This window comes from Bidens hawaiensis, unplaced genomic scaffold (assembly GCF_021521415.1).
Source record: "Bidens hawaiensis isolate Kalapana, Puna unplaced genomic scaffold, B.hawaiensis_p1.1 tig00017188_1, whole genome shotgun sequence".
Classification (NCBI taxonomy): domain Eukaryota; kingdom Viridiplantae; phylum Streptophyta; class Magnoliopsida; order Asterales; family Asteraceae; genus Bidens; species Bidens hawaiensis.
The window spans coordinates 279,276-291,329 of NW_027492604.1; positions in this window are offsets into that span (position 1 = coordinate 279,276).

Genomic DNA, 12,054 nt, shown 5'->3' on the forward strand with positions numbered 1-12,054 from the left:
TAAAAATAAATTCGAAACTCAAACACAAAAAAAAATTCTAACTTTCATTTGTTTTGTTATATATATATATTATTATGGTTATCAATACCTAATATAGATTAGGCTTATTCTCCAAGTTATCTTTTCCTATATATACATATCATTGTATCTTAATGTAATACACACCTAATTAATGAAATCTCCATCTTTCCCCCTACATGTTCATCTCTTATTTTTTGGCTATTAGGCTTGTTTTACAACACGTTATTAGCACGAGTTTACTTTTAGAGTTGGATCACACGACACAAGGTATGTCAATATTAACCTATCATTATTTGTTACTCTCTCAAACATAAATCATATTTTAATTAATACGATTTTAGGTTGCGTTAGATATTTGTTTTGTTTTTCTTAAACTCTCAACATAATCCATATTGTGATTCATACAATTTTGAGTTAAAACGAGATTCATATGTATCAATTTTATAATAGACTTTATAAATTAAATGAACAAGATCTTTATCTTTGACAAAATATTTTTCTTAATATTTTTCTTTTAAGATTTAGGCCCATTAATAGATCGAAGCACATCAGAAAAGATTTCGATGCAATATTGTTTTTCAACAATGTTCACTAAATTATTTATATTGTGTACAAATAAACAATGTGCTGGTCATTATATTGACTAGAGAAAATGAACACACAAATAGTATTTTTGGTCTTTATGTTTCTTGGTGGGTCGAACCACCCATGTCAAAGAGAACCGCGAAAGGCACACACCCGCGAAAGGCACACACCGAATATTTTAATACAAGCAATCAAAGAAAATATATAAATAAAAGAGAAAATTACCGTTTAAGTCCCTGGGGTTTTAAGGCGGACTCACGCTGGATCCCTGAAAACAAATTGAACTTCATGAGTCCCCGTCGTTTAAAACTTGAACACGCTGAGTCCCTCACTCTAACTTCCGTTAACCTAGACGTTAAATGGAGGGTTGTTTTTGCCAATTCCTCTTTCTATTATATTTACCCAATTAAAACTCACTTTAACCTAACCAAAATTACAGTCGACGTCTTCTAAAACCATCGTTCCCCATGTTCTCCATGCATCAGAATCACTGGTCTTCATCCTGAAATTGAAACAAAGATTAGGGTTCTCCTTCTTCTTCATCATTGCTGGTCTTCTTCTCCGTTCTCCATATTCTTCAATGGGCCGTGGAGCGTGGAGGATTCATCTTCCTGACAAGGAGTTTTCTCTCGACACTAACAGTTAGTTGCAAATTAGGGTTTTTTTGTGTGTTATTAGTTCAAGTTATAAACAGTTTTGTGTTATTAGTTCAAGTTATAAAAAAAAATTGATTTTTTTTTCTTTTAATTACAAATGATAACAACCTGTTTACGTTTAATATTTTCCATGGGGCGAGTTTTCTCAATTTCCTTGTAGAGCCTACGGGGGAGGTAGATCAGTTTTTATCGATAATGTGGAGGTTGTAAAATTGGTAAGGGTGATTTGGTTGATATGGAAAGGAATTTAGGATATCCTCCTAACGAGGTACTTTACTTTCAATATAGAGAACCGAATGTGTGTACGGACTGGGGTATACATCCACTATGTGATAAATTTTGATTTTAAGAAACTTTTTGACATTGTCAAAGGTGGAATTAAGGTGGTTGATATATATGTGGAACATGGGCATTCACATTTGATAAACAATGTATCGTTTGCTTCCCAAAATCAGTTTACAAATGAAAAGGAACACGAGGTAGTTGATGTTGATATAGAATACACATCAAATAGGTTGAATGAGGAAGAGGGTAATGAAACTGATTCACATGAATCGGGTTCATATGAAACAGAGGATGACCCAGATTACACTATTGAAGAAATTGGTTATGAGTATTTGGAAGATGTAGACGTCGACATGGCAGTCTTCAAAAATAATGTTGATGCCGATGTCGTTGAAGTTTATAATGCCACAGATAATGCACTAGATGATTATGTAGATGACGAACATGAGAAAAGTCTTGAGTTTGGCCTTGTGTATAGTGATGAAGATAATTCCACTGTGTTGAATACGGTGAAACAGAGGATAAGAAGGAAAGAAATTAGTGTTGGGCCTTGGAGTGATGTATGCCCATTCTATGTTGGTCAGTTAATTGAAGATAAGGATACCATGAATGAAATGGTTAAAACATATGCAGTGGCCTCAAGAAGAGATCTTTACATTAAGAAAAATGACAATATAAGATATAGAGTAATGTGCCTGGGTAAGAATCGTACTTTGATTAATGGTGAGGGTTCAAACTTGCCAACTAGGGAAAACCTTAAGGCTCAAAGTGCAAAAAAAAGGAAAACTAAACCCACTTGTCCTTGGGCAATGCAGATCTCAAGACGATCCATTTCAGATCAGTGGTGTGTGAAGACAATCTCCTACAAACATCAGTGTCTCCAAACTAGGGTTGTTGGGCTATACACAATGGGCGCCATAGCGAAAGAGTTAGAGTCGGAAATTGAAAGTAATCCTACAATCCCTGTTAAATCTCTTCAAGACAAAATCCAGAAGAAGCATCAGATACATGTTTCAGAAGTGAAAGTGAGAAGAGCAAAGAAGATTGCTAATGATAAAAAGGATGGTGATTATATACAACAATATGCTGTGCTAAGAGCCTACCTTCAACAACTGCTAAAATCTAACCCCGGTAGCCATGTTAAAATAGATGCCGAACCATGTCATGACCCTAGCAGTCCTACTAGGCAATTCAGGATGGTTTATATTTGTTATGGTGCTACAAAGAGAGGATTTCAAATGTTGGGAAGAGAATTTTTGGGGCTAGATGGATTTTTATGAAAGGCCCATTTCCAGGTCAAATCTTGACTTCAAAGTATTGATAGTAACAACTGTATTTATCCGGTTGCTTTTGCACTAGTGGAGGCTGAAACTATGCACTCATGGACATGGTTCTTAGAGTGCCTTAGAGATACTCTTGATTTGCCCACCAATGCTAACTTCACTTTTATTAATGACCGTCAAAAGGTAATGTTGTTAATGCTATTTTCTAAGCTATTTTGTTGCTGGAAATGCGGTTTTTTATGTTGTTTATGCTGTTTTTTTATGCTGTCAATGTTGTTTTTTATGCTGTCAATGCTGATTTTGTGCTGTTAATGCTGTTTTGTGCTGTTAATGCTGTTTTTTGTGCTGTAAATGCTTCTTTTATGCTGTCAATGCTGTTTTTTATGCTGTCAATGCTGATTTTGTGCTGTTAATGCTGTTTTGTGCTGTTAATGCTGTTTTTTATGCTGTAAATGCTGTTTTTTATGCTGTCAATGCTGTTTTTATGCTGCCAATGCTGATTTTGTGCTGTTAATGTTGTTTTGTGCTGTTAATGCTGTTTTTTGTGCTGTCAATGTTATTTTTTGTGCTGTTAATGTTGTTTTTATGCTGTATTGTTGTTAATCGTGTTTTTATTTTTTGTCAATGCTATTTTAGGGCTTAATTCAAGCATTAGAAAAGGTATTCCCTATGGCTGAGCATCGGTTTTGCGTTAGACACATCCATGAGAGAACATGAAAAAGCAATGGCGAGGAGATGTGTTCAAAAACATGTTCTTGAAAGCAATCGGTGCTACTTCTATCCCTTACTATTTGAAAGCAATGGAAGGAATAAAGGAAGCAGATGCTACTTTATATAATTGGCTCAACCAGATTCCAGCTAAAACATGGTCAAAAGCCCATTATTCAGGTAGGGCAAAGTCTGATATTCAACTAAATAATATGTGTGAGAGTTTTAACAAGCAATTGGTTGGAGCAAGGGACAAGCCTGTGATCACATGCTTAGAGTATATCAGAGAGTACATGACAAGGAGGATTGTCATTGTGAGAAAGATGGTGTCAAAGGCTGCAGGCCCTTTAACACCAAATGCTACAAAAACGTTTGAAGATATAAAGTCTGAGGCATCACAACTGAGTGCTCTTATGGTGGATTCTCATAATTACCAGGTAAAATACTATTACATGTCATTCCTTATTTTTATTTTGGATTCTAAAGTTATTTTTTTAATATTGATAGGTGACTAGTATAAGGTCTCAATGTGTGGTGAACGTGAAATACAAAACATACACTTATAGGATGTGGGATTTGACAGGGATGCCGTGTAAACATGCAGCGGCGGATATAAATGACATGGCTATCAATAATATGAATGTTGGCATACCTGAGCAATGGGTGTCTGAGGCTTATTGGTTAAATACTTGGAAAAATGTGTATGATAACTAAATTATGCCAATCCCAAGTGAAGATTATTGGATGCCTTCACAGTGTCCAACAACACTAATACCGCCAAAACATCATAAACAGGTAACTTGTTAAAACTAGTATTGTTAAATAATAAACGTGTTTAGTATTTTACAATTAAGTGTGTGCCTTTTGCATAGATTGGAAGGCCAAAGAAAAAGAGAAAAAAGTCATGGGATGAGAGGAACAAGAGGTCAGCTGAAGATAAAAGGAATAAAAGAGTTGAAAAGGTGGAGAAAGTGTTTTCTAAGGGAGGTAAAATGACAAGAAAAGGAGACATGGTAGCATGCGGTAAGTGTGGTGGTTTTGGTCATAATCGTAGAAGGTGCACCGGTAATGGCGAGACGACAACTACAAGTGAACAACGTGGATGATAGTATTGACTTTTTTAGTGTTTTGGTATCGACTTTTTGTGTTACAATTGTGTAATGGTATTTACTTTTAGTGCTATGGTTGACTTTTTAGTATTTTGGTAATGACTTTTTATTGTTTTGATATTGACCTATTGTGTAATGGTATTGACTTTTATTGTGTTAAGGTGGATTTTTTAGTGTTAAAGATTTCTCAAGGTATACTTTTTTTCTTTTTTGACCATGTAACTTATGTATGCCGATGGTGACCGGAAGCTACTATATTTCCGTTTCTTAAGAAAACTTCAAAAATTGTGGTATTGCCACATGGAATCTGTGTTGCATATAGCACAAAACGTCAAACATAAACAAAGAAAATGTCAAATATTTGTTAATATTGCTGCACGTGATACAAACATAAACAAAGAAAAGGTCAAATATTTGTTATTATTTGTTAAAAAAACTGCATCATTTAAATTCGCTTGCTTCCATGTTAACACAGTTGACAAACATACAAAGATTCATGTTAACACAATTTAAATTGACAAACATTCGGCTTCAAGCCTACAATTAGAATTCAGAAATTACATGTCTACATAGTACAAATACAAACAACACAGGAACTCAAAAGATACAAACATAAACAAAGAAGAGCATCCAACTCATTCCTAAAACAATCTTCAATTTTGTGACTTCCTTAGCGTTCGTTCTTTCTTGTTCACATCAGGGACAAGTAGGAGTATCTGCCCACCTTAAACATCCACAAAAACCCTTCTGTAATGAACAACAAACCATTATACCAACAACTTATATAATTTAAGTTACAAATATACAAATTTAGTCAAATAATGGTTGTTTTACTATTTTACCCCTAATGTATTAATCTAGCTAGAAAGTTAGTTTAAGTTTCTGTTAGTTTACTTCTTGACAGTTAGGTCTGCAGAATTTGTTACAGAACTTCATTAGTCTTTTTACATTTAACTCGTCTGCACGGCTGCGGGCTGCACATTAGCACAGTTACAAATTATAGAGTTCTCTTTATTCAGCCAAATTATCAATTTTTAGTAGGGAGTTTCTATATTAACAAGGACCATACATATGCATATATTTAAATCCACTTTATCTGCCAACATTATTAGTTTGTTTAATAACTATTTTGGCCATTCTGTACCCATGTGGCTTACTTCAATAAGCCAAGTCAACAACATCTAGAATGCATAAAGAGGAAATTGACTTAATGTCATTAGACTATTCACTATATTGGTTCTGTTTTGTATTTTAAAATTATGTCTAATTGTCAAACCATGACTTTTGTAATAGTCAAACTGTGTTCCCAAGTTTATGAAACAAAATTTATATGTAATTCATAACTAAGATTAAAAAAACTAATTTCCCTTACAATTAACCTCAATAACTTATATCATTTAAATAAACTAAAAAACAACTAACAGTTTTTCTTCTTTTTCTTAATTAATGGAGAGATTTGAGATTTGAATTACTTACACAACACAAGAATAGTCGACCAGGGTTAGCATGTGTTCGGGATATACGAAAGCACGTACCCGCACCACAAGAGCAAAGCAAATCTGATGCACCAACAACATGTGACCTCGATCTCCCTGAATAAGAAGAAGAAGAAAGTTGTGACATTATGGCTCCAATTAAAGACGAGAGTAACTTATGGATCCAATTGAGTTAGGGCTTTGATCTATAATGAAGAAGAACATCCAGATAGTGAGGTTATGGCTTGAATCGTGGAGAAGAAGAACATTCAGATAGTGAAATTAGGGCTTGAATCATCGTGGTTTATTTACTCGTTATAATAAATGTTATAATGAATAGATTGGCAAAAATAACCCTCAATGTAATAGAAAGAGGAATTGGCAAAAACAACCCTCCATTTAACGTCTAGGTTAACAAAAGTTAGAGTGAGGGACTCAACGTGTTCAAGTTTTAAACGACGGGGACTCATGAAGTTCAATTTTTTTTTCAGGGATCCATCGTGAGTCCGCCCTAAAACCCCAAGGACTCAAACGGTAATTTTCTCTAAATAAAAAGAGATTTTCTAATAGCTTGAAAATGGTAAAAATATACTTTCTTTATTACACCTCTAAATGAACTATTTTTGAAATTATATAAAGTATTGGTTATGGTTATTAGGGTAAAGTTAAAATACAAAGGACAACAAAAATGAGAAGGGTGAGAAGATATCCAGTCTATTGATCTTAGATTTGAATGACTGAGATTAATTTAATAGATAAAAATTGATGGAAAGGGCATGAAGGTAATAATCCACCTTTGTTGACTTTCTCTCTTCTCATTCAAGTCATATGTCAATTCCCCCATTATTCTAAAATGTCCATAACTTTTTCATACGACAACATTTTTTTAAAAAAATCATCATAATAATAAGCATTTTTTATCTTTAATATGAGTATCATATTGTTATATAAAAATAAAAAAAAATTAATGGGTTTTTTTAATTGTGTTATTTTGTTGTTCATTATGTCTTTTAGTTGAGTTTTCATATGAATTGTATTATAGATTTTGATCATTATATTTTTCAATTGGTACTCATATTAAAGACAAAAATTAAAACAAAGATTACGTCATTGTGTCATTTTATTCGTCATTAACTTTTAGTTATTGTGTAATACGCTCATTGTCTTTTATTCGTATTGGCATATGACAAATTCATTTAATTTGAGAAAAATAGTATTTCGTTCATTGTATATTACGTTCAAGTCATTGTGTAATATGTTGTTTCAATTGTGTTTTACGTTTCAAGTCATTGTGTTATATATATTCACCATTGTGTCTTACGTTTTAGGTCATTGTGTTATACGTATTCACCATTGTGTCTTACGTTTTAGGTCATTGTGTTATACGTATTCACCATTGTGTTTTACGTTTCTAGTTATTGTGTAACATGTATTAATCATTGTGTTTTATGTATTAGATAATTTGTTGTTATTTTATCATTATTTTAACATATTATTATTACACAACGGTGTTATTAGTATTAAAAAAACACAATGATGAGTTGAAAGACACAATGACGAAAAAACACAATGAAAAGCGAAAAGACACAATGGTGTGCGAAAAGACAATGACGAAAAAAGACACAATGATAAGCGAAAAGACACAATGGCGTGCGAAAACACACAATGACGAAAAAAGACACAATGATAAGTGAAAATACACAATGGTGTGCGAAAAGACACAATGACGAAAAAAGACACAATGGTGTGCGAAAAGACACAATGACGTGATTTTTGTTTTAAATTTTATATAACAAAAATCATACTCATATTAAAGATAAAAAAAACGCTTGTTATTATGATGAATTTTTTTTTAAATTTCATATGAAAAAGTTATAAACGTTCAAAAATGATGGAGGTATTAACATGTGCCTTGCATGTGGAGAGAGAAAATATGTACAATTACCTCTATACCATTTTTCTTTTGGTCCCCACTTGACACATGTCAGTTATTTATGGCTTCTCACACTTTTCATTTTTATTATCCTTTGTAGAATAACTTGACCCATGGTTATTATTCTACCATGTCATTAAAATTTATGTTATAATTTATTAAATTATTAAATAAACAACGTTATGTTTAAGTGATCGGCTATGGTTTATATTGATAATGTTTATTTGCATTTAAATGTGTTAATAAAGATGGCAAGAATAATAAACTTCTAGCAGTAATTTTGTAGAGTAAAAAGTCTATCAGCTGTTTTAACTATATCAATATTGATCTTGCTATTGATAATTGATTTGATTTCTATTTGCTTGAGAATCTTAATTAGTTTGTCATAAACATGTGTTTTATATTAATTTTATATGATATATTTTTATTAGTTCTAGATAACTGATTTACGAAACACATGACCTAACCTCATATATCTTTACCTATGTTAGTTTTGTGTATCATGTGGTTTTCAATTTCTCTCCTGATGTTTTATGCGAATGAATTGTTAGAAGTTATATATGTTATATTTTCGATTCCAATTATGAGTAAAAGCCATATTTAGCTATATTTAAGCAAAACTTTTGGAAGGCCAGTAAAATTTTAAATCATGGAAGAAAAGAAAGGAGATATTCACATAATTTGAAGTATTGTTATGATAAGTTTTAGAAAGTTTTAAATTCTGGATACTTGTGATGGTATTTGTCACGATAGGTTTTCATATAATTGGTGGATAAACTATTACTATTATTATGGATACGAGAAGTTATTAAATTACATGTCTAATGTATTTATTGCAACATTATCATTATTACAATTATGATATCATTGAATAATGAATGTAACTCTTTTTATTATGTAACATATACAATGTTTGTATGATATCATTTATTTATATTATCATATAAACCATAGTGAATAGAACAACTAAACCAAAGTTGTGGTTTGTCATTCAAAGTTGTGTTTTATCATCCTATCATGAAAGATTTTATATATGTTTAGTTATTACATCTGAATTGATATTCCATGAATCCAGTTAGCAGTTTGTTGAAGGTCATTAGATATTTAAAACAATAAATCATACGTGACTCGGTCATATAGTTGTTGCTCACTTTATATAATGGGAAAGAAGATTGTTTTAAGGGAAAACTAGATAAAGTTTCCCATTTTGCTTCCCCTGAGATATGCTCCTACATTAGTAATCACTTGAAAAGTTGGAAATACTTTCATATCCATATCTTCGAGAAAATTATGAATAAAAACCACGAAAAGTGTTTGGTTTGATATCATTCCCAAAAATGAATGTGAATACGCATTGATTGTTGCGATCAAGGACATAATAGAAAATTTGTGACAATTATTATATTAATAATGAGATTGACCACCACACGTGACAAAGAGATTGATCATATATGAAAACAAAATGTAGAAATACAAAAGTGAAATCACATGATCGTTTGAAACGATAATACAATGTTCTTTCATATTTATAGTCTTGCATTAAAGAAGCATACTACATATACGATCATAAACCTAAAGTTTATGGATCATGATTATCTAATGGCATGACCGATTAGACCACACCGAGTCAACGATGTGAAATATATTGAGGAACCAAATGATTCTTCATAATACTTATACATGTATATTGCTCTAAAGGGAAATCATTTATTTACCAACTGAATGAGGGGGTGAATCCCTAGATGTTATGGAATTGAGAAAAGGATACACATATCCTAACATGATACCATTTAGTGTTTTGAAAATCGATGCATCATCTAAATGGTTATCAAGATCGCAAATTCATGTTTGCATGATCTATGGCTTAGCTAATAAGATAGAAAACATCTTATTCTAGATTGGTATATTTACATTCGGTTATAATAATGAATTTGATTCCCAAGTTATAATGATCATTGGAATAAGTTTTGAACTTCATAACTTATGTTCTTACATAAATTATTTTGTTAAAGACGTTTACTCAACGTCTATAATTTGTTGCAAAGGCAATATCACAAGAACAAAGGTTCATGTTTGAATTTGAGTACATATGATGTTACATGTCTTAGAAACTAATTCACATCAAGCCAACAAGTTATGATACTTCCTCCCCATTATAATTGGTTTTTGGTCAGTAACCAAGCATTTCTAATCTAATATTTCGTGTGTGTTATATACTGAAATTAATCCACCATAAAACACAAGAATGAAGTCACAAAGGAAGTTGGGAATTTATGTCGGTATTAAATACTATTTATGATTATATACTTAGAGATACTAATGAGATATTTGCTTATGGCTCATTAGTTTTCACTTTAGTGAATCAACATTCCCAACATTATGGGGAGATTTGAAGCAGTTGGAAAAAATATTTAGTTGGAATGAATTATCATTGATCCTTAAACTAAAGTATATGAACTAAAAGTTCAAAGGATAATTCATGAATAAAGATTAACGAATGAATTACCAGATGACTCACTGACCAAAAGAGAGTGTCTAGCTAAGACAAATATACGAACTGCTAATGCTCCAATTAATAAAGTCCCAGAAGAACAAACGCATATTGATAATAATTCTAATGCACACTTGTAGCGTGGTAGATTGATCAGTTCAAAAGTTAAAATTTCCTCGAAACATGGAGCAAGTAATAACGATGGTCAAGTCGAGGTGCAGTAAAAGGTCTCTTGAAAGAGATTAGACATGATAGTTCTAGGAAGTTAATTACGATTCAGATTGGTTCTCGGCATCAAACAAGTTTTCTCGGCATTAAGCAAGTGTTCTCGGCCTAGATTACTTGTTCTTGGCTAAATTGTTGACTTCTCGTTCAACAATTTGGGTTCTCGGTCAAAGACTTGAGTTCTCGGCAAAGATCTGGGTTCTCGGTTCATTTATTGAAGTTCTCGGCATAAATTCTCGGTTAACCTCAGTTTTTGGTCAACAATATGTGGTTCTCTAACTTTGATTCTCGATCAACAGAACTGTAACCATCTTTGGGTCTGATCAACTTGATTTGGGCTGTGTGTTTTGGACTCAAATTCTTTCTGGACTATAATTACTAGTAAACCGATTTGACTAATAAAATGGAACAGATAACTAATGGCAATGGATAAACTAACGTTTCTCTCCATCAAGAACTGGACTATATAATGGGGACCACCACTCGTATACCCCGTCTCATGTCTCATGAGGGGTTTACTGAATGAAAGTTTATTGTGAAGCATGTTACGTTGTTAGGGGGCTCAAAGAATTACTTATCAACGTGATAACTCAACTGAAATTATTGTGAAGCCTGTTACGTTGTATGATGATGATGATTTTGCTAAAGTTGAGGAAGATGAAAAGGCTCTTTCAACTTTAACCAGGGCACTCTCACCTGAGATTGCCCTTGGTTTTAGAGAACTGCAATCTACCAAGGAGTTATGGGAGGCGTTGATTGAGGTGTATGAAGGAAATGAAGACATGAAAAGGAGTCACCAAGACTTGCTACGACAAAAGTTCAACATGTTTAACCATGTCATGGGAGAGCCGTTGGAAACTCAACTCCAAAGGTTCATAGCCTTGGTGACTGAAATGAGATATGCAAGTATTAATCTAGCAACTTCTGAGATAAACAACAAGCTACAAACCAAGGGGGAGATTGTTGGGCCTAGATTAGATGGTTTGTACTTAGTTTGTATGATTATTGGGTTGCGTATGTAAACCAAGATCCATTGGGATATGGTTGGTCTAGCATGGTGGGTAATGTTGCTGTTATCAAGAAGACTAAAGATATCAACATAATGTCTATCTCTGAGATGATGGCTACTATCAAGGCATGTGATATGGATGACAAGCAAAATGCAAGAAATCATGCGAACTCCTACAGTGCAACTGGGTACAACGTTGTTTCCAACAATGCTCTCATTTCTCAAGAAAGTTTCTCAATGTTTAAGGCCACTCAGCAACATCCTACCCAAGGAA